The 25,351-nt window shown below is 36.8% G+C and overlaps 1 protein-coding gene across 1 annotated transcript in view; it reads left to right on the forward strand.

The window, feature by feature from the left end:
• The window catches only part of LOC103792659 (uncharacterized), a 28,238-nt gene extending 3,881 nt beyond the window's left edge, over nucleotides 1-24,357 (forward strand). The window contains exons 3-4 of the mRNA XM_078370903.1: nucleotides 18,359-18,592; nucleotides 19,544-24,357. The gene's annotated coding sequence lies outside the window, so the exon portion shown is untranslated. The remainder of the gene's footprint in view (nucleotides 1-18,358; nucleotides 18,593-19,543) is intronic.
• The last annotated feature ends 994 nt before the right edge of the window (nucleotides 24,358-25,351 follow it).

Genomic DNA, 25,351 nt, shown 5'->3' on the forward strand with positions numbered 1-25,351 from the left:
ATTATACAGAATAATAATAAACCTGAGGTTCCTCCTTAACTATCTATACCACTCTAATATTGTGCCATCTGTGAGAGGATTCTGTAGCAAATAGCACTCTTACCTGTTTTACAAATCTATATGGAAGCAGATTTTGCATCACTTTTATATCTTCCCTAACTATCTAGTATATTAAATCCAAGTGCATTGTAGATGCTTAATGAATATTTGTCATTTGAAAAATAAAATGTTTACTTTTTCTGTCATTTCACCCTATCCTCATTTTCTCTGTACCTTCTATTTAGCTTCTATTGGTGCCTTTCCAAGAGAATGCATCTAAAATGTAACGTGAGCAGAAAGAATGCCAGAAATCACATTTCTTTAAGTATGCCTTTCTCTCTAATATACATGTATTTTGACATAGACTTCGAGAGGAAAGCTCTCATCAGTGGGTGACTTAACCACTCAGAGAAGTGACAGGGACCCTGAAAATTTAAGGTTTTTAAAAAAAGGAAGAAAGGGCAATATTAAGTTTGACCTGCCTGCCGCCTTAGAGGAAGGCTTTGCCTGCTCCTCACATCACACTCCACATGCTGTCACATGTAGGCTTGAACAAGGCCTAGTGACTTTTTCTAGAGACCATACCCAAGTTAGGGAAGGTATAAGAACTATAAAAATAACACCACAAATATAAAGCCTAGACACGAGACTAGATTGTAAGAGAGAAGTTGCCTAAGAAAATAAATTCATTTGCTAAATAGATTCAGCAACCAGACAAATGGCTCTTCACTTTGTTCAATATTAGGGCAAACAGACCTGTTCAAGTAGATTTTCTTTTCCAGCTAACCCAGCCTGTACTCAAGTAGCCTAGGGCCAAGGCAACAGATAAGTTAGAACTAAAGTCTAAGTCATGTTCTAATTAAGGAAAGGGTCATTGCCAGAGACAAGTGTGATTGGGGGCTGATGTGCAGCTGTGAAATCATGGGACAATCAGAATTACCAGCTGGGACTGTGGTGGGAAATACCATTCCTCTTTTATGATATGCTCCTACAGAATTACGAGACAGAAAGAGCCAGTTTGAATCACCTGATTCCCAGAGTCTAGAATCTAGTAGCTATAATTATATTTCCTATATAAGTTCATTTGCAGTATGAGGAATATGATAATTAACATACAATTATATGGTAATGTGGAAGCAGCCTGCCAAGGGTAATATTCATAACCCAAAATCAACCTAGCAATTTTACATTATCAGGAGAATTTGAACCAAGGCAGCCTGGAATATTGGGAAAGCAGAAGACCAAGGTTTTGTTCCTGTATACCACAGACTTGCTATAAGACATTGTTGAAATTATCTATCGTGCATTGCAATGTTTCACAATTTGAGTTATTACAATTAGATTTCTTAATATAGTGCCTAGCATACAGAATATATGCTGATTAAACAAATAAATGAAAAATCCCATTCCCCAAAAGGTTGTACCTCAAAGGTGTTGTATGTGCAATAACGGAGCTAGCACTTACGGGTACTAGTCTGTGCTTAAGCAGATGATCAGGTAGCCTTCTCTTGGTTGGGGATAATAAAGATGTCCTCTTAGATCAGCTGTCTACAAATACGTATGTGACTTTGCTAAGCTAACAGCACTTTTTATAGTGCATTTTTACATGTTTAAGTTCTACGTATACATTTCTCATTATTCAAAGAAATTTTGTATAGATTAAATATCTGAAAGAAATCACTTTTAATTTACCCCATAAATGGGCTCACTGTTTAGTTCTGTTATGCTATACTCTATTCAATTGCATTTGTAGCAAAGTCAGATGCCTTCACATAAATGCCATGCCAGTACGAAGAAGAGGGCGTAAAAGAGGTTGTTGGGATTAGACACTCACATTGATACTAAATTGTTACTTAGCTCTAGTCTAATAGCTGGTGCCATGTGTGAATGGAAGAAATTGTGGCAGCTTATTTTCTGATTTTTTTTAAGCTCCTGGAAATTCAGATAACTATGTGACACCACATAATGTGGTTTTCAAATTTTTTAAAAGCCCTGCATGGGGGAAAAATCAATCACCACAAAAAAAGCCTACATCTTTACCACCCTTGTTTTAGAGACTCATCCAAAAGGCGATAAAATAGAAGTTCATATTTATTTCTGTGCCTAGCCTGGTTTCCAAACCATTTGAGTCTCATTTTCCTCTGGAGGTAGATTTCCTATGCTCAAATCCTGACTCATAATCCCTGGTAAATTATTAACCTTTCTGTGTGGGAGACTCTCAGATGGCCCCCAATGACCTATATTTCCTACTGTTCACACATAATCTTTTCTCTTGAATGTGGACAAGAGCTACAACTTGCTTTTTAACCAATTAAATATGTCAAAGGTGTTAAGATATCACTTTCATGTCTACCAAAGATTATGACTTTTGTCATGCTGGCAGACTCTCCCTCTTGCTGGCTTTTATGAAACAAGCTGTCATGTTGGGGAGGCCCACATGGCATTGAACTGTTGATATTCACTGTCAGCCACGAATTAGGAATCCAGGTCCTTGATTCAACATCCAAAAGGAATGGAATCCTGCCAACAACCACCTGCATGAATATGGAAGCAGATCCTTTCCCTGTCAAGCCTTCAGATGAGACCCTAACCCTGGCCAAACCTTGAATGGCAGCTTCATGAGAAACCTTAAAACAGAGGTCCCCATTAAGGCATGCCCTGATTCACAGAAAATGTGAAGTTGTTTAAGCCACTAAGTTTTTGATCATTTGTTGAATAGTGATAGATAACTAATACATCAGATCCTAATTTTCTCATCTCTGAAATAGGAAAGAATATTATTCTCCCCTGCCCCAACGTGCTGTTTTCAGAGTTAAATGAAATATCTTTAAAGTACTTAGAACAGTGCCTGGCACATGTGAGTGCTCAAGTGTTGGGTGTCTTTTCCTCAGCCACGTCCTAGAGATAAAGTCAAGTATCTTAGAAAAGAAGAGTAGTAGCCAGAAGCAAAAGGGGCTGTCTCTGTGTGACTTCAAGCTCAAGTGACAAATTGTGACATTATTTTAGGCAGAGGAAAGTTCTTTCTTACTTGTGTTCCACCATGGGCAACTTTGCTGCAGAGCCTGATAGAGCTGTAGGGGTGCTACAGAAGCCATGGGAGCTGTGCCGTCATCAGGTAGATGGGTGGCCTTACCCTCGATGGACTGGGCAGTGAAAAGGAACTCCAAGCACAAGATCATAAGTGGATTTATACTTGAGCACTTCTAACAAAATCTCTGGGAAAACTCAGAAACAACTGAGTCATCCTGTGCTATATGCCTCTGAGAGATATTGAGTCCACTCATTAAGATTTGTAGCTGAAGCCAGGTGCCGTGGCTCACACCTGAATCTAGCACTTTGGGAGGCCAAGGTGGGTAGATCACTTGAGGTCAAGTGTTCAAGACCAGTCTGGCCAACATGGTGAAACCCCATCTCTACTAAAAATACAAGATTCGCCAGGGTAAGTGGCACACACCTGTAATCCCAGCTACTCAGAAGGCTGAGACAGGAAATCACTTGAACCCAGGAGGCAGAGGTTGCATTAAGCCGAGATTTTGCCACTGCATTCCACCCTGGGCAACAAAGCAGGACTCCAACTCAAAAAATAAATATTTGTAGCTGAAACCTCCGTTAAGCCTTGTAGTTAAGCAAGGCTGATAATTCCAGCAGGTGAAGGGACAGGGTCTGTTTTCTATCTAGTTTATTCCTGTATTCTGAGAGCCTAGGGGAATATGATATACTCAATGTTAAATAAATGTTGGTTAAATGACATTTGTGTTACATCAATAATTGTAAATTGTTGTTGCTTCATATTTGGAGATGGCAGCACACTTTTCACAGACCATTCTCTGACCTTACACTTTGACAATAAAGGAAAGAAAATGCATAATTACATTGGGATAGAAGCTTACCTGCACACAGTTACTTTGGAACCTTTCAGGGAACAGAAGCAAGCTGGTCTTCAAGGTCAGTGGATTATTTTCCACTCCACTAAAATATCTAAGGTGACAAACTAAGCTAATTTGTCTTTCTAAGACAGAATATTTCTTAAAGATATTTCTTTAGGGTAAATGAAAGTAATGCTGTCCATTCCTATTCATTTCAAAGACATGAAAAGAAAAAGTCACAATCCTTCATAGACAAGAAAGTGATATCCTAACACCTTTAACATATTTAATTGGTTAAAAAGCAAGTTATAGCTCTTGTCCTCATTCAAGAAAAGAAGATTATTTGTGAACAGTAGGAAACATGGTTATTGGGGGCCATCTGAGAGTCTTTCTCCCACACAGAAAGGTTAATAATTTACCAAGGATTACGAGTCAGCATTTGAGCATAGGAAATCTACCTCCAGAAGAAAATGAGACTCAAGTGGTTTAGAATAAAAAAAGTAACCAGCATTACTTTCATTCATTGTTAGTTATACAAAGTGATTCAGGATGTATTTACAGTGTCAAAGATGGGACTGGAACAGGAGAAAGAAATGTGTTTATGCAAGTCAATAATTATGGATTGATATTAATAATCACTCAGTGTAGGTCAAGTTGTTCCAGTAAGAAAGCCTCTATCACATAAGCCTCAAAAGTAAAAATGTAGATTTGGGGGAGTTTTTCCACCAAAAGAAAAACTGGATGTCTTCCAGAGCATTGATGAAGAAATAGTAAGACCTAAAAAAATACTCACTTTCTAACTTGCTTCTTCAGTATGTAAACGGTTAAAGGTAAGCATGCTCTCCATTCCTATCAGGTTACAAAGCTGAAGCTAGTACTTGGCAAATGGCTCCCTGATTCATCTATAGGTTGACTTTTTTTTGGGGAGGGAAACAAAACTCTAGGAAAGGTATGTTTTCATTTCCTCTTCCTCCAAGTTGGGAAATCTGACGTCTATTCAGTGGTATTGAAAGGCAAGTCATCTGGGTGGAGCACAATGTTATAAATTTGTTTCTTTGCTAATTTGTGAGGTCTTGTGGAATCACCTATTAAAAGCAACCCTGGAATGAGCAGTGTTTTATTTAGAATAATGGACAATTGGTAGCGGAAGAGGATCTGCAGTATGGAAATAGGAGATTCCAAGGGCCTCAAGATGGTGAAAGGATTGAAAGGGAAGATGAAGGACTCCAAAGTCTAGCCCTGTATGCATACTTCCTATTTGTTGCAAAGTCTTGAGAAGCAAAGTCTTCCACCCAGTAGCCTTGTCTGTTTCTCTGTTTCTTTTTTCTCTGCTTCTGTATCTATGTCTGTTTCTTTTCTTAAATTTGAATTACACGGTAATATGTGATATATCAAAATTATACAGTTTGCAACTCTTGACATCATCATCCTCAATTTGCCTTGACACCCTGGAGCACATTTTTATCCATGTAGAAGTTTCATTGGGTTTCTGGACACAAAGGAAGAACCAAAGTATTTGCCCTTAATATCCTTTTTATAGAAATCCTGGAGCCAGCTTCGCTGGCATTTAGTGCCCCCTGAGGCATTATGACTTTTCATATTACTTGTATTTCATAAATAGGAAGGGCAATAAAATCAATTTCTGAGCCAGGACCAGAGTCTGGGACGACTGACTCCCACATAATGTGATTTAATTAGCAAGATATGGAGAGCAAACACTCAAACAAAAACTAGATTAACTCTACATTGACTTGCAGTTCACTTGTAAGATGCTTTCATTTCCAACCTGAAATGGAAAAATCTACCACAAGCTCACATGAGTTATGCATTATAGGCTATGTCACTGCAACCCAAATGCCTTGTCATCTTCTCTAGATGTTTAATCTGTACCCAAGTCTTTCTCAGATACTCCAGAGTTGAATTAGCTTGCCACACCCTGATTCTGCTCACCCACTTCTCAGTTTATCTTATGCAGAGAAATATTATAAACAACATATGTTTCTATTTATTTCCCTTCTTAGTGAGGTCACACAATAACATTCCTCAGAAAAATTGAACAGTCTAATGCCTCAGTAGTAAGATAACTTCAGTTGCTTCCCACATTTGGTTAAATGCTTTTAATGTTTGTAAAAGAACAAATATTTGTGAAGTAGAGGGGAAAGATTTCAGAAAGAAACAGAAGGCAAATTGTACTTTACAGCGTTAGATGGTGCAAAATACATCAAAGTAGATGCACATAATCTAGTCATGTTGTGCAAGCTCATGGTTTATGAGACCCTGTCTTGGCATAATGAGAACGCAGCATGAAAGCTTTCTTGAGTTTACCTAAGACATCTGAAAATATATGGATCTTCAGGTAAGGGACAGGGTGGAGACAGCTGGGAAGTAGACAATAAAGAAATCATCTACTGAGAAGAGGGATCTGTCACCCAGGCTGGAGTGTAGTGGCATGATCTCCGCTCACTGCAGCCTCCTCCACCTTTCAGGTTCAAGCGGTTCTCTTGTCTCAGCCTCCTGAGTAGCTGAGATTACAGGTGCGTGATGCCACAGTCAGATAATTTTATATTTTTAATATAGACAGGATTTTGCCATGTTGGTCAGGCTGGTCTCTACCTCAAGTGATCTGTCTGCCTAGGCCTCCCAAAGTGCTGAGATAACAGACAGGAGCCACTGCGCCCAGCCAAGAAAGTTCTTTTTTACCGCTTATGGGGTCCTGAGGCATAAGGAAAGCTGCGATTATCCACAGTAACTTCTAGCATCAGCCAGATCATTCTTTCAGTAAGAGCAGATGTGGGGAACTAGAAGGGCTGAAACTAGATCACACAACAAAACAGGAAAAATATTTTTACTTTCTGCCTTCTGCTCTTGCCTTAGCCCTTGAAGTCTTGGCTTCAATGCCATTCTTTTGCTTTGCTATTTTCACTAGCAGAGGCAAGTTGAAAAGTCATGAGTCCATTTTGATAACCACAACTGGACTAAGCTAATTTTAGGTGAAGTGCCCCTCCATATTTGTGTAATGCAACTAAAATTATTTCAAATCATTTTTTATAACCAATTGTTGTAAGTTCACTATCAATCTCGTGAATTGCTCAAGTTATCTCTACTTTGCATTTGGAGAAACAGGGACAATGAGCATTTAAGCAAGATACCCAAAGTCTCACAACATAGAACTGGATGTATCACTGTGGTCTCTGGTTTCTGTATTTGCCCCTTTTCAGGAGCATCTGAATTCTCAACAAAATCAATCAAACAAACAAACAAAAAAACACTAGCAAATAAGTTTGATCTTACCAGATTATTAATCCTATGATTTTATTTGATAAAGGCAGATAGTGAATGCCTGAGTGATGCCAGGGTATTAATCATTGGCAATGTCAGAATAGCTGGGACTTAGCAGACTTGCTATTTGGCACCTATACCACTATGATGTAGCACCAAAAATAGCAAAATGCCATACAGTCCTGATGCTTCCGTTTTCAGAACGTTTAGATGGCTATCCTTCTGGTGTTATGCAGTCCACAACTTGCAAATCCAAATAAAGTGGCCAGGGATGGCTTAATTCTGTATTGTTGCCACACATCACAAATAGGGTGGTAAAAGATCAAGGGTGGTAAAAAATCCAGGGTGGTAAAAGATCAAACCATCGATATGGTTTGACTGTGCCCCCACCCAAATCTCATCTTGAATTGTAGCTCCTATCTATAATCCCCAGGTGTCATGGGAGAGACCTGGTGAAAGGTAATTGAATCATAAGGGTGGTTACCCGCATGCTGCTGTTCTCATGATAGTGAGTTCTCACGAGATCTGATAGTTCTATAAGAAGCTTTTCCCCCTTTTGTTTGGCCTTCTGTTTGCTGCCCGCAATGTGAAGAAGGACATGTTTTCTCCTGAAGCCTGCCCAGCCATGCTGAGCTGTGAGTTAATTAAACCTCTTTCCTTTGTAAATTAATCTTGGGTATGCCTTTATTAGCAGCATGAGAGCAGACTAATACACATGTGATCTTACTCGTGGAAATTTTTTGAAGTCAGTATCTCAGAACTAGAGAGTAAAACATTGGTTATCACAGAATGGGGAAGGAAGAGGGTGATGAGAAAGATGGAGAGAGCTTGGTCAAGGGCACAAAGTTGCAACTACATTCTGGTGTTCTCTTGCATAGTAAAGTGACTGGTTAATGATAAGATATTGTATATCACAAAATTGCTAGAAAAGAGGACTTTGAATGTTCTCGCCTCAAGGAAATGATAATTGCATGAGGTGATGGATATGCTAACTACCCTGATTTGATTATTATACAGTATGAATATGTATCAAAACATCCAATTGCATCCATACATATGCACAATTACAACTCATCAATTAAAAAATATAAAGAATCCATAACTCTCGCGTAAGTCAGTCAGTCCAAGTTGTTTACTGATACTGGTTTTACAATTTGCCCAGCTGAATATTCATTATTCTGGGGAGAAAAAAGCAATGCAATTGGAGTCAGTCCCTGAAATACAACCACTTGAAGAATGCACCGTCACAGGGGACAGCAGGGCCAAGACTTCTGTCCTGTGAACTCGAGAGACCACACTGCTTTGCCTGTTTGCCTCTGGCTGCACTGCTGTGCTGTCTTCCCAGCTCTCTCTGGCATGGCTGCTGTTGGCTGCCTCTTGCTCTGGCCTGAGCCACGCTGGCCCTGGTCCACTGGTTTAGTTGTGACCCTGTGCCTCATGCCCCTGGCTCACGTGCTCAGCCTCTTATCCTCCTGGACACTCTTGAGAATAAGAACAGAGGAATACTAAAAGACTGAAGACAAGATACACTTGGAGGATTTTTTTTTAATGAGTTACCATTACAGTAGCACCATGTAGCATATAATTATTAAATACTCTGTAATAAGATCTTCCATATATGTCTACTATTTTCCCCTTTGAATACATTTATATTTTCAAGAGTTTGAAGCAAGATTACATGAAATAAAATTCATGCAATAGACAGTCATACTAAATAGAGAAGAAAAATATAAAACCAAAAGACAATGAACATTTTTAATAATAGGCAGCATATTTTGGTCTCTGTAAGTTTGCCTTTTCCCAAATGTCATACAAATGGAATCACACCATATATAGCCTTTTGAGTCTGGCTTCTTTCACTTAGTACATTGCGTTTGTGATTCATCCATGTGGCTGTATGTATTAGTAATTTCTTCCATTTTATTGCTGAGTAGTATTCTGTTGTGTGGATATACCACAGTTTGTCTCATCATCTATCTGTTGACTGACTTTTGGTGGTTTTCAGTTTTTTGCAATTATGGCTAAAACCTCTTTAAACATTCATGTATAGACTTTTGTATAAATGTAAGTTTTTAATTCATTTAGGGAAATACCTAAGAATATGATTACTAGGTCCCATGGTAAGTGCATGTTTAGCTTTATAGGAAACTGCTAATGTGCCTCTTCATTCTCACCAGCAGTGTGAGAGTCCCAGTTGCTCTGCATCCTCACCAGTATTATTAAACTCTAACCATTGTAATAGATATAAAGTAGTAACTTGCTGTGGTTGTAACTCCCATTTTTCTAATAAGTGATGATGTTGAGCATTTTTTATGTGCTTATTTGCCATTTATATCCATACTTTGGTCAAGTGTCTGTTTGGTTAACTTGACCCTTCCTCACTTTCTTTTAAAGAGATGGAGTCTTGCTCTGTTGCCCAGGCTGGAGAGCAGTGGTGTGATCACAGCTCACTGCAAATGTGAACTCCTGGGCTCAAGTCATTCTCTGACCTCAGCCCCATGAGTAGTTAGGACTATAGGTGTGCTCCACCATTCCTAGCAAATTTTTTTTAGTTTATGTAGAGATGGGATCTCACTACGTTTCCCAGGCTGGTCTCAAACTCCTAGCCTCAAACAGTTTTCCTGCTTTGGCCTTCCAAAGTGCTGGAATTACAGGCATGATCCACCATGCCTAGCCTACTTGCCAATTTTTTAAATGGAACAGTTTTTCTTAATATTCTTTTGAAAATTCTTCATATAGCCTGGATAAAAGTCCATTAGTAGATGTGTTTTACAAATATTTACTTTCAGTCTGTGGCTTGTCTTTTCATTCCCTTAACAATGTCTTTTAAGAGTAAATGTTTTCATTTTGATGAAATCCATTTTAATCTCTAGGTTCTCCCTTTCTCTTTTATAATTCCTAAAAACGTATTTGTTGAAGCAACAAAGTCAGGGACCACACACATTGCAATTAGTTGATGTGTCTCTTAAGTCTCCTTAACTCATATTCTTCCATCTTTCTCGCTCTCTTTTTTTAATGCCTTGAAATTTATTAATTAAAGAAACCAGGTCATTTGTCTAATAGAATTTCTCTTATTCTGGAGTTTACTGATTCTCACCACTCCCTTATTTTCTGCAAACGGATAGTTAGATCTAGAGGCTTGATGAGAATCAAGTTAAATTTTTCAGTAGGAATACTACATAGGTATACTTCAGCCAGGAGGCGCATGTATCTGATGACTTTTGGGAACATTAGCAGTCATTGAGGATTATAGCAACAGCATTTTTATCCAGCAACAGCAGCTGTAATCAAATACTATTTCTTCTTGAGAATTATATTCATTTATTACTATAATTTGACAAAAACAGTATTATAACATCTTATAGTTTAAGAAATACTCTTCATACAGTATTTTGATTGGCCCTACCAACAACTTATTTAATATGCTTTATTCCTATCTCAATTTTTCACATGAAGTTACTGAAGATCTGAGATAATAAATAACTTTCTGAAATCACAGAAAGGATGTTTTATAAACCAGGATCCCATGGTCTTTACATCAGAAAATATTGTCTCCTTATCAATTATATGTCATTGATTTAATTATTTGAAAATTTTCATTGAGCCCTTATTATCTCATAAAACACTAAAAGTTAAAGTGGTTAGTAAAACTGACATTGTCCCTACCTGCATAGTGTTTATAATGTAGTGGGAGAGATGGACATTAAGTAATAACACAAATAAATACCCAATTATCCCCTCCTGTGATAAACGCTTTCATATATTAGTTTTATAGATATTTTAGAACAGCTATTTTGTGAAATGCTCTTAAATTGTTATTTAGCCTAATTCTTCATCTCCCTATCACCATTTCAGCAGGCTTACGCTATTACTGAAATGAATGCTTCCAGGCCTTTGAAATTGGAGGAAAATACCTTCTCCAACACACATATGGCCTCTATTCAATACTGAGAAAGTTGCAGAATCTCATGAAATATGTGTTTATTGGTTGACCAGTTATTTAACTAGTCTCATGTATACATGAGTACTTCATTTCTACAGAACTTAGTTATCTTTAAATTTTGCCTAATGGAGAAAGCAGCCAATATCCCAGAAGCCAAAAAGGACTAAAATAAATATACAAAGAACAATCAAAATATGTGTAAATACTCTAACAGAAATGCACATTTTTTTCATAGAGGGATTCCATTTAACCTGTCAAAACCTAAATTCTCATATTTTATACACAGTAGTTTTGACTGTGGCTTTTTAATATTTTAACCTTCCACAGAGTAGAGGTTACAAATGGTAATATAATAATAGGATTGAAATAAGCACATATACTAAAGGCAATAAGAAAGAATTGCCTGAGAGTCTGGTGGAAGAGGAGAAGGTAGAAAAATTTAAACAGAAAGGTTTTTTTAGATTTAATTTTCAGAGGTTTATGAATAGTCAAGTTTTCATTGGAAATTTTTATTAGAATAATCTCTAAATGAAACCAATAATAATTAGAGCTCTGGTTGATCAACTTGTATTGACACAGATCTCTGAAGATACTTTTGGTTCAAAATCAAAATCACCTTTTTTTTTTTTTGAGATGGAGTCTCACTGCAATTTCTACCTCCTAGGTTCAAGAAATTCTCCTGCCTCAGCCTCTGGAGTAGCTGGGACTACAGGTATGTCCCACTACACACAGTAATTTTTGTATTTTTTAGCAGAGACGGGGTTTCACCATGTTGGCCAGGCTGGTGTCGAATTCCTGGCCTCAAGTGATCTCCCCACCTTGGCCTCCCAAAGTGCTGGGATTACAGGTGTGAGCCACCGCACCTAGCCTAAATCATCTTTATTAACTCACCTCTATTTCTTCAGCATGGGCTCAAAATGTAGTTTATCCATTTACAAGACTAAAATCCTTCGATTTCCTATTTAAGAGTCATCTGCTCAGTGTAGTTCATTCAACACATATTTACTGAGTGACTGCTATTTGCCAGGCTGTGACTATTCCTTTTTGAGGAATAAGAAAGCACCTGTAGAACTGGTTTACAGTTGAATCACTGCTATATTCTTTTTCATATAAATGACAAAAAAAGATATTAGAAACAAGTTCTGAATTTTTGCAACATTTCTGATCTATTGTCATCTATTGATTTTTGCATGGGCCAAACTTTGTGATTTCAATATAAATAGCAGGCTTTCAATGTGGATTCAGACGATCACAAAGCTACCTGCAAACATAGAGTGGCTAGGAGCTAGTAGATTAATTTCCACTCCTAATTGGAATGTATAAATTGTCACAGTGATTGTTTTGATTAAATGCATGTTTTCTTGCCATAGCAAACAGTAAAGGACACATTCTTATTGGAATGACAGGTGGTTAATAGCTTAAACTACTAACTAGTAACAGTAAAATAATAATATATAATACTATTTAATCATTATTATAATTATTACTTAATATTATATAATGAAATATAATGACTATCATGTATGATAATAATATTTCCTGATGGTTATCAATGATACCCAAACCCAAACTGTCATTTTGGTGTCCAGTTGATGTTTTATACCCCTACTGTGATGAATAAATTCTTTAACATTAGCAACATGGTAAGTTATCTGGGATAATTCTTTCATGGCTGCCTTATCCAGGCAGGCCTATCTGGATACAGGCTGTTCAAAAAAGAACTATTCTACAGGTATCACAGATTTCTCATAAGTACTTTTATAGGCATGCAATGTATAACCACAGTATAGGATGTTTAACAGAAAATTTGTTATATTATTGTTTGTCTTGCCCCAAATGAATAACTACTTCAAAATTAGCTTTTGTTTGCTAACTCTCAACTATTGAATTATTATTAAGAATCAGTGTAGCATGTCACCTTGTCCACTTATCTTGATGTGTACAAATAGTCCTTCCTGGAGGCTATGCCAGAACGTAGTTAAAACCTTGCTGTTCTCATGTGTTTTATGGGGCTCTTATTATGTTGAAACAGGCATTCAGATATGTCACCTTGTAACTTTTCTTAATCAATTAAAATCACTGCCAAATTATCTGGAACAGAAATTCGGGACATTCTGACAATTTATTATTTTCTAAGAATGATCTTGGTTCTGCCTACTGAAATTTGCTCACTCACCTCCAAGAGGAAGAGGGATGGCTTCAGGAAAATGTCTTTAGGTGTTTTTGTTTTTCACAAGTTATTTATTACAACACTAGCTCTTCCCTGCAGGATGCTGTATACTTGTTTGCTTAACTGGCAACATAGAAGAATTGCTAGCTACTTCCTTGAGAATATACTCTTGAATTCCTTGTCACTCAAGTTTATCTATTAAAAACTCAATGGGAGCAAACAATGTCCACAGATTCCTTTGGGAAAATACGTATAATCTCTTCTTTCATCTTTTTTTCTCACTGTGTCAAGTAGTGGGTACCCCACAAAAATTGCTAATTGAATACATGAATAAAAACTTTCATTGAATTAAATCTCTTAAACGGTGAGACATGTAACTCCAGAATATATTTTTTGACCCCCTACTGAATTATTGTTCCTGAAATCTATTTGGTATTATGCTCTGGACTTGCACTGATAATTTCTCTGTGCAGCCTCCTGTGGAACTCATGTTATATATCTCACTCTCTGCTTTATAAAGTGCTTCAACATTTCTTTTCTGGTGATAATGTGAGGGAGGTAAGTCAGGCTTATCTAGACAAATTTATTTGTTTTCATTTTATGGGTATCATGAATTGAGTCACCAATCAGATTTCCCTTTTTCCATTCCCTGTCATAGAACAAAATTTGTAGCTCAAGATGACAGTATGATTGCTTCTTTCGTTTAACTCATTTCTACTTCTAGTTTTTGCTCCCATGTTTGTTTTTTCTTTCTCATTCTCTTATAATTTGTAGTTTATTATATATTGGCATATTTTATTTGTAGCTTATTGCTGTATTTTATGTTGCATTTTAAAGATCTTAAATCTCTTTTTAAGGAAGATAAGGTATTGATAAATAAAAAGTTTTTTTTTTTTTGAGGCAGAGTTTCACTCTTGTTACCCAGGCTGGAGTGCAATGGCGCCATCTCGGCTCACTGCAACCTCCGCCTCCTGGGTTCAGGCAATTCTCCTGCCTCAGCCTCCTGAGTAGCTGGGATTACAGGCACACGCCACCATGCCCAGCTAATTTTTTGTATTTTGAGTAGAGACGGGGTTTCACCATGTTGACCAGGATGGTCTCGATCTCTTGACCTCGTGATCCACCCGCCTCGGCCTCCCAAAGTGCTGGGATTACAGGCTTGAGCCACTGCGCCCAGCCGATAAATAAAAAGTTTAATCCATCAATTAAACAAACTATTTTCTATTGTATAGAAGAAACTGACAGTTGTTAGTCTGCATTTTTAAAAGCCACTGAGACTAGACAATCTTGGGAATAATATTTATTATTTGTCTACTAACCACCTCTTACCTACTTCTGAAAAAAAAAGCAACTCATTTTTCTGGAAACTACTCCTCCTTCCACTGTAACTCTGCCTCCTAGAAAGGATTGAGGGCTCTAAGGATGGGTAACCAAACCAAGCCGTTCTAATTAGAGGCATTCCTTGAGTTGTTTACTGGGGAGTTGATGTGGTGTGTGTTAGGCAATCTTGTCCTGTAATGGAATTGAGATGTAAAACTTAGGAAGTGTCAGTGATCATATTTCCTGCCACAAAGAGAAAGACTGACTCAGTGTATGATAAAGTTGGCAGAGAGGAGAGGCAGGGAAGAGAGAGAGAATATTAAGTGAGAGAGAGAAAGTAAATGAAAGAAACCTGGTATCATTCAACTTCCTGAGACAGTCAGTTCCTGAAACCCAACTCAATGTCTTTCACATGGTTTAGATATTCACTACTTCTTTAGATTTTGTGAGATAACAAATTCATCTTTCTCACTATGGATTCAAATTGGGCTTTCTATCACTTTCAAGCATGAGTCCTTAATGATATATGCTGTTTTTAAGCTTTATTGTGAAAAATTTTGGCCCTGATCCTCACCAGCCCCACAGTCTACTTTTGTGCAAGGATATAATTTACTCTTTGACTTGGAAAGTCTATATCTGGCTCTAATTTTCATGTGAAAGAAAATCAGTTTTGTCTCTTAAATATATGGTATAGAAAACATTTGAATTTTTTTGCAAAATATTAATATTGCAAGCATTTTTCAGTTAACTCAAACTCAGATTGTTTGCTCTCTTGATTGTATCAAAAGTTGGACCTGGACAGTAGTTTTTGGAGAGATAGGAACATGATAACTAGCATTTCCATATTGTTTTGCCTCTATCTCCACACCAAGTCAATAGAAAGCTACATGCCTGGATGAGTAAAGTGGAAAAAATGTGACTTTAGACCAGAAAGACCCAGATTCATGTCTTAGCTTTACATGACCAAGATCCTCAATCTCTCACAGGTCCCCTAGGAAACTTCTAGAAGAACAGTAGTATGTACCTCCCAACATTATTAGGGAAAATATATGTAAAGCCCTAATACAGTGTCAACATTAATAGTGGGAGTTATTGTCACTTTGTTGCCTCACGGTAGAAAGACCTTTCAAAAACTTTAACAATTTGCCTTCAGCTTTTATTTGGAATTCATACCCTCCCCAACACCCACAAGCTGTATTTATGTATCTTCATCCTTTGTACTATTATGAATTACTTAACGCTCTTTATAGAAATATCCTTACACGATATTCTTTGAATTTTCTCCTAGAGGAAGAAAAAAGACATTTCTAAATTGCTCATTTTCTTTTTATGTTGATGAAAGCATGTGAACTCATCCTGTTCCCCCATCTTCTTTCTTTTTTCCTTTTCTCTTTGACTATCAGTAAAAATAGAGCTAAATTTAATGCTCAGTTGCATTAAACTAGATTAAACTACCTACTTATTACCTCCTTAATTATTTTAAAACATTATATATTCTTTCAGTGGTAATATTGTATATGTGACTTCAAGTAAGCTTACATTATTCTTGGGAGTAGGCATCAGTGTATAAATAACATGCAATGAAGGCCTACACTATTTTAGCAACCCTCAGATGAAGAATGACTGAGCTAGGAGTACCAGGTTGGTAGCTCTTGTGTTAGATAGTTGTAGGAAAAAGTGCTCCAGCTCCCTAAAGATCACATTTCGGGCACTGGTTCTACATTGGCTGCCTCCTATTTTCCCTTCCGGTCAGGCTTTGTGAGAGGTGCCCTGTCTTTCAGACTCCATAGTCCATGTAGCCCATTGCCTGCCAGCTATGAAGGAAAACCTCAAAAAATGTCTTCAATTTGAGTCAAACTGTTCACAGCTGAGGGCAACACCACACACAGGGAAGGCTAAATCTATTGCTGACCATGCAGTAGACATAGGGAGAATTTATATCTTTCTTATTGACTTGGACTGTCAATAACCTCCACTCTCTGAAGAAGACTTGACCCCCACCTTTGTGTCTTGGCTGTTATGACACCTACATTTGTTCACCCACCATTTTTGTCTGTTTGCGATCTTGTAGCAAAATACCACAGACGGAGTATTTAGAATGAACAGATGCTTATTTTCTTAGTTATGGAGGCTAAGAAGTCCAAGATCATGGCTCTGGCAGGATTGCTGTCTAGTGAGGGCTGCTGTTTGCCTCTAGGATGGCACTTTGCTGTCATGTCCTCCAAAGGGAAGGAGTGCTGTGCTCTCATATGATAGAAGGGACTAAAGGGAGGAAAAGGGCAAATTTCCTCTGTCAAGCCCTTTTAAAAGGGAACCGAATTCCATGCAGGAGGGCAGAGCCCTCATGACTCAGTGACCTAAAAGTCTCACCTCTTAATACTGTTGCATCAGGGATCAAGTTACAACATGAATTTTGGATGGGAAAAACATTTAGCCCATAGCACCACCTGCATATCCAACTAGAACAAGACCTGCTTGAGGTTAGAAGCTGTGTCTTACTCTTCTCAGAATCTCCAGCGTACCCCACAAAGCTAGTACATGGTTTACACAATATGTTGAAGGAATAAACATAACCTCAGCATAGCAAATTGAAATGATTATTAAATGACTACTTTACACATTTCATTGATCTAAGATATAAGAGCTAAAATAAAGTATAAATAGAAATTATTCATTACAATTATATTTTGTTCTCATTTCCAGAAATCAGATTCATGTCTTTTGTAAAGAATGTGTAGTCTCAGGGTAGTGAAGTCCTGCACTTAAAGGGAGATAAGGCATAGAAGAATCAAGTTACTTTTGTAGTTGTTTTGATACATCTGGAAACATCTCTGACAAGAAAATGAAAGCCAGGAAGCTTTTCTGGAACGGTAGGTTTTATGTGGCTACTTCAAATATTTTGTGCCATTCTTCAATTATATCCCAGCCCAGGAGTCTTTGAGTTTTAAATATTTGGCCCCTAGAGAACCACTTGGGACAGTTGCTGTCTGGTCACCACCCCATTCTAAAACTGCCTTTTGGGTTGCATACACTAATGCTACCAAGCACTGACGAACTATCTTCATAGAAAAATAGAAAGCAAATTCTAGAGGTGAAACATATATATGTATCTTTTTAAAGTAAGGCTTAAGAAAAATATTTTATATTTCCAAATTCCAGAAGCTGTTTCTTAACAATTTCTGAGATTAAAAAAAACACACATTCTTTATCTAAGTCAGAAGCAGCAAGTTTGAATTAGTCAATGGAATCTTCACCTATATTATTTATCTACATCATTTATCACCTATATTATTTATCTACATCATTTATCACCTATATAATTTATCTACATCTTATTAAATATGTCAATTACAAGGAAGGAATTGGTATGATTATTTTCCTAGAACAGTGGTATATTTCAAAACAGATGAGAAACCTGAATTAAAGCTCAAGGGAATTAATTTCTTTGTTTTTTCCTGTTTTAGGAAAGGCTCTTAATGTGTTACTAATTTCAAATAACTCTCCATAGATATTTCATTTTTTTTTTTAATTACTAAAGACATTCTCTCTGCTCCAAATACTTCCTAGCCTCTGACTATTGTTAATTGGCCTTTGAAGGTTCAAACAAGATCAGAATAGCTTACATTGGAGAAAGTGACTGTCACAGTTAATTTTATCTGTGAGCTTAGTTAGGCCACACTATGTAGATATTTGGTCAAACATTATTTTAGATGTTTCTGTGAATTTTTTTTTTTTTTTTAGATGAGATCAACATTTAAATCAGTAGATTTTGAGTAAAGCAGATTACTTTCCATAACATGGGTAGGCCTCATGCAATCAGTGGAAGGCCTTAAGAGAAAAAGATGAACTTCCTGGAAGAGGGATTTCTGCCAGCAGAATGTCTTCAAACTTGAGCTGCAATACCAACTCTTCCTTGACTCTTTAAACCACCAGACCACCCTGCAGATTTCGACCTTGTCAAGACTCCACAATCATGTAAGTCAATTTATTACAATAAATCTCTCTCTGTTTCTCTGTCTGCATCTCTCCCTCTCATTTCGTATATATTGTATTTAATGAATATATATAATTATCTAATACATAATGTCATATATTATACATAAAACAGAATTAATATATAATTATATATGTAATTATATATAATTTATGCATTTATATAGTATGTGTAAATATATAATCCAAATAATTTTATGTATATTATTAAATATATATAAATAATATTGCACTAAATATCTATCTCTCATTATATATAAGGTACCCATTAATTATATAAATATACAATCATATTTGGTATTTTTATATGTAATATAGAATTATACATTATAATATGCAATGTATATATTATATACAATTTATATTTATATGTAATATACAATTTATATAAATTGTATATTATTTTTATATAATAATTATATTTAAATCACATATAAATGTTTATGGATTTACAGTAAATATATTAATATAATTTTAATTATTTAAAATATAATTAGACAAATATATAAGTATATAATTTTATATACTAATTATATACAAAATTATATATAAAATGAAAGAAAGAGATTCATTGTAATATATATATTATTTATTTATATATTAAAGTATATATTTTATACATATTTATTTATTTGTATAATAATATCTATATGCATTTAAAAAATTATACATTATATATTATACATTTTATATATGAGACATGTTCTGTTTATATATGTTTTTTATATATGGCATGTATCATATAAATATATAATATATATAAATATGTAATGTACATACACATATATACACACCTATACTATATATAATATGGTATATGGGAAGCTTACCAGATTTCCAATAGCAAAACTGTTATATATTTAAACTATGCCATGTAGTACAGATTACAGTAAGAAATCTCAACAAAACTGAATATCTGGATTTGTGTTCTAGAGTTTTTTTAACTCATCATTTTCAATACTATTTATGCTTCCCAACTCAAGAGTGTCTGAGAAGAATTGAGAAGACATGAAAACATGGATTTTACTTGATCAAAAATTAGGAATCCTGCTATCAACTCATATTGACTTTCAATGTCTTGAGCATTGTTTCATCTGACTGAAAAAATGAATTTTGGACAAATGAGAAATAAATGCTAAATTAGAGTCCATGTATCAACTTGATATTACTTAAAAGCCTTTTCTATCTAGATTTAGCTTAGTATATGTCACAGCCAGTGACAAGTCACTCATATGGAGAGGACAGCCAAGTCACCACATTACTCAACTGTTGTACAAATTTTGCTCCTAACCTTGCCAAGAATATATATGTGTGTAAGTGCACATGTACATTACGTAAGTACATTATGTACATTACGTAAGGAGATACACGTGTGTGCACATGTATATTGCACACACACACATATATATTCTATTGTTTGTTTCTTTGGAGAACCTTGACTATTACAATGATTTTTATTCTATTTGGTCAGTGGAATCTGAACGGCCTCAAAAAGTGATATCAGGTAGACTCTTCATTTTATTGGTCTGCCTTAGTAATATGTTACAAATATTACACTCTTCCAATGATAATTAATTACATAATTATAATATATTGAACATTAAGAGAAGAAGCTTATTAAAGTTAGTGTTGGGTTTTGTTGCTACAACAAAATACCACAGACTTGGAAATTTGTAAACCATAGGCATTTATTTCTCACAGTCTGGAGGCTGAGAAGTCCAAGATCAGGTGCTGACAGATTTGGTGTCTAGTGATGGCTGCTCCCTGCTTTAAGTGGGCACTACTTGCTGCATCCTCATACAGAGGAAGGAGTAAAAAGAGAACAAGGAATGCTGTCTTCCCATGACAGAAGAGATGGAAAGGCAAAAAGGTGCTAGAGCAATCCCAACTTCTTTTATAAGAACACTAATTGGCCGGGCGCGGTGGCTCAAGCCTGTTAATTCCAGCACTTTGGGAGACTGAGGCAGGCGGATCACAAGGTTAAGAGATAGAGACCATCCTGGCCAACATGAAGAAACCCGGTCTCTACTAAAAAAATACAAAAATTAGCTGGGCATGGTGACGTGTGCCTCTGGTCCCAGCTACTCGGGAGGCTGAGGCAGGAGAATTGCTTGAACCCGGGAGGCAGAAGTTGCAGTGAGCCAAGATCGCACCACTGCATTCCAGCCTGGTGCCTGGCGACAGCGAGACTCTGTCAAAAAAAACAAAAAAACAAAAAAACCGCACTCATTAGTTCAAGAAGGCAGAGCCCAGGTGGCCTGATCAACACCCAATCCCCCTTTTCTTAATACCATCACTTTGGGCTTTAAGTTCCAACATATGAATTTTGGACGGACACCTACTTTGAACCACAGCAGCTAGGAATAATTTTTAATTTCTATATTCAAAAATTTGGCATGTCTTTATGGAGCAGGCAATTGCATGTGTACTGGCAATGTAACAAGTGTGTATTAATGGAATGCTGTTCTGCTCACTACAGTTCAAGCTATGATTTTGGTTTGAAAAGCTCCTGTGGTTTGGGTTGTGACATTTCACACCTCACTGTAATACAGACACAGAAGTGATCCTCTTATCTAGCCATTGTTCTACCAGGCACTTGTTTCCCAGGATTTTTGCTGACCAACTTGCATTTCAGTTGCCTGTTTACTCCTGGAAGTGCAGATACGGACAACTGGAAGTGCTGGAAATGCTGGTCCTGGACAACCGGGCAGGTTTGATGTTGGGTAGCTTCAGTTCTAGGCTTGACTAAGACAACACAAATGCTTTTAACTTCCACACCCCTCTCTGCAGGATGTAGCAAAATCAGCAGGAGCAGAGCCAGGCAAAGACGACTTTTGTTTTCTCTCCCCTTTTTCTTACCTGCCCCATCATGTTTTAAATGAACTGTTCCAAATCACATGATTTCCTTCCCAGGGGCTATTCTCCCAGTTCCTCTGGTTGGTGCAGGCCTTTCCTATGGGCCCCAGCAGGTGTGTCTTCCTCATGCACCATGTGCCCATTTTCCACTGAAATGGGTTTAGGGGAATGGACAGGGAAGGGAAGTGGAAAGTCTAAACAATGGAATAAACCAATGTCAGTATTTGCAGCTCTGTGAATAGGAGATTATTATGGGTTCTTTTTATATCTAAGCAGCTGATTTCCTTTTATCAGAATAAAAAAATGTAATTATCAAAACCCACATATGCAAAACACTCTCCATAGCAAGCAGTGGTAATGCACTGACCATATTTCTGATCCATAAACCAGTCTTTAATTAGAGAAGCTCAGGTAGAGGGAAATAACACTTCAACATGATCAGGTCTATCCAGAGAAGGAGGGGTGGGTGAGAAAGCCCACCTCGAAGGAATAGTTCTCCAACCTCTAGCTTTATGGACCTCACTTTCTGAGTGGGAAGAACCCGTAGTATGGCCCAGTTAAGTCAAAAGATGGCATCAGATTGTGTTAAAAAATAAAACTCCTTTTAATTTCATAAGGAAGAGATTACAAATCACACTTCTAGAATGAATAGGAATTAGAGAGAATGTTATGGAATCAACTCATATGAGAAAGATTCAGCCTCAAAGATTCTGAGAATATCGCCTTAACCAGTTGAGAAAGAAGGTAGACTGTTTCCTTTTTTAGTCTTTGCTCTTTCACAAACATGGCAGTAGGAGAATTGTTTAACTTGTGAAATGCCTTGTATATAATCTACTTGGGAAGGCATTTTGTTTATAATGTGATACTGTGCCAGCTTTCAGAATTCCTTTCTTTTGTTTTTAAGGTCTAACATGAAACACTGTTCCCTATCTTCACAGCCTCTTCTCCATCCTCCCGCTACCCCTGCCTGCTTTTTCCCTGCCTCAAATCCCAAAGTCAGCTATCAGAACAACAGATTACAAGTAAACATCTATTTATTGAACAGTCATGGAATAGAGAGTTTTTTTTCCTAAGTTGTGTACAGAGATGAATTTGTCAACATTTTATTAAAAGTATCTGAGGTAAAGAAAGTTTTGAATGATACTAGGGATTTTTAGCAATAAGGGTGAGGGTTTGGGGACATATAGCACAATGACAGGTTCCAGAAACAGAGACCTGCTTTTTAATTTAGTTAGTTGCCTAAATATCATTCTGTTTCTTATTCGTTTTCTTTGCCGCTGTGTCAGCTAATTAACTTCCATTAAGATATATTATGAGCAAAGTTTTTTGTCTTTGTTTTCACTGCAGAGTATATGTTAACTCATAATTACTTCAACTTAAAGTAACTAAGTTCATTAAAAATGTATTTTAATAGTTTAGTTACTGGGGAAAAAAAATGTGATTTTAAGCAATTTTTGTTGGTAGAAGGGCAAGATGATCTTTTTCCTTCTAATAGCATAATAATATATTCTTCAAATATGTAGAGTATATTGCAAAAATGTGTTTTCTAAAGATGCTTATCTATTTTGACTACCAAAACAGAAAGGTTTTCTGTATTTGATTTGCCTGTGGAAAGATTTTCTGTATTTGATTTGCCTGTGTGGAAGACATCTGTAAGCTATGTATTTATTTATTTTTACTTGCTCTGCACTTTTTCCTTCTGGAGAAACAACCCATTTCCTACTTCAAGGTCAACTAAATTCAGGGTCAATCAAAGGTCAGTCAAATGCTCATTATTCCCTCTGCAAACTATGATCAAGGATGGGCACGTAGCTCAAATCAGGTTGTATTTCTAAGTGCCAGGATGAGTGGTGTTCACTTTCACTAGAATCTGCAGCTGTTAGAATAATGGAGCTCAGAAGCACTGTTTTGCCAAGACTTGGAAAATCTATGTATTAATCAGTTTTCACACTGCTGTAACAAACTGCCCGATACTGGGTAATTTGTAAAGGAAAGAGGCTTAATTGACTACAGTTCAGCATGGCTGGGGAGACCTCAGGAACCTTACAATAATAGTGGAAGCCAAAGGGGAAGGAAGGCACCTTCTTTCAAAGGCAGCAGGAAGAAATGCTAAGTGAAGGGGGAAGAGCACCTTATAAAACCATCAGATATCCTGAGAACTCATCACTATCACAAGAACATCATGGGGAAAACCACACCCATGATTCAGCTACCTCCACCTGGTCTCTCTCTTGACACATGGGGATTACAATTCAAGATGAAATTTGGGTAGGGACCCAAAATCTAACCATATCGACCTATGAATGAAGAGCACATCAAGGCAAGCAGATCCAGAGGTGAAGAAGAAAGCCTGATGACATTGCATGGTCTCCTCAATCTGTTCGTACCTGACCCACTTACTTAAGACGAGGTTTCCTCCTTTCTGTCTGTTTGCTTAAGGTAATTTAAGATATATTTCTAGCCTAACTTTGAGAAAGTTCTAATGTGCCCATTAATCTTTAATTAAAATGTAGTTCATATGATCATATTTTGCCTAGTACATAATATGATTTCCAAAACCTTGTCTAGATGGGAAGCTTACGAGATTTCCAATAGCAAAACTGTTATGTATTTGAACTATGCCATGTAGTACAGATTACTGTAAGAAATCTCCACAAAACTGAGTATCTGGATAAATGTTTTTTAACTCATCATTTTCAATACTGTTTATGCTTCCCAAATCAAGAGTTTCTGGGAAGAATTGAGAAGACATGAAAACATGGATTTTACTTGATCAAAAATTAGGAATCCTGCTATCAACACATACTGACTTTCAATATCTTGAGCATTGTTTCATCTGGCTGAAAAAATGAATTTTGGACAAATGAGAAATAAATGCTAAGATCCAGTCAGAGTCCAAGTATCAACTTGATATTACTTAAAATCCCCTTCTATCTAGATTTAGCTTAGATCTCATAGCCAGTGACAAGTCACTCATATAGAGAGGACAGCCAAGTCACCACATTACTCAACTGTTGTACAAATTTTCTCCTAATCTTGCCAAGTTGTTGGTGACTGTGCAGTTTATACTCCAGGGAAAATTTTGTTTGTCATTCTTACTTGGTTAACTTACCCATGAAGTTTGTCATTAATAATTCGAATTCTCTGGATCTAATACCTTTAAAAATAGAAGCAAGAATCCAAGGATACTAATTCTGTCCAATGAGTCACTTTTTATTTCTGCCAGCGACCCCCTAGGGAATCAGTCCAAGGCTTAAATCCTATAAAAGCCATGGATGAATTTTCTAATGGGTGATGTAGATGGATGTGGAAGTCTGTGGCTTAGGAGTTACTTGTGAATTACAGAATGAATGGCAAGAGAACACTTGCTATCAACATTCCTCCTCCATACACCTTTTAACACTTTAGGATACAGGAGACAGTCTTATGCGTAGAATATAGGGCACATTTGTTAAAGAAATGTTACAAACCACTTTACTCTGAGCCTTCATTCCCTTTTATTAAAATGTCAATACAAACTAATCAACATAGCAAGACCCCATCTCTACAAAAAATTTATAAAAAGAATAGCTGGGTGTAATGGCACATGCCAGTAGTCCTAGCTACTCAGGAGGCTGAGGTGAGAGGATCTATCACTTGAACCAAGGAGTCTGAGATTACAGTGAGCTATGATCATGTCACCGCACTCTAGCCTGGGTGACAGAATGAGGTTCTGTCTTAAAAAAAGAAAATGACAGTATGCTTTCTAAGCATGTTTATTGTGGAGATAAAATGAAGATTCAGAATGTAGGTGAAAAGTGTTTGGAAATGGAGGTTCAACATGTCCTTCCATCATGATGTGGTCCCACTTGCCTCTCCAGCCTTTCCATTCGCCATTATCTGCTC

This window comes from Callithrix jacchus, chromosome 4 (genome assembly GCF_049354715.1).
Source record: "Callithrix jacchus isolate 240 chromosome 4, calJac240_pri, whole genome shotgun sequence".
Taxonomy (NCBI): Eukaryota; Metazoa; Chordata; class Mammalia; order Primates; family Cebidae; genus Callithrix; species Callithrix jacchus.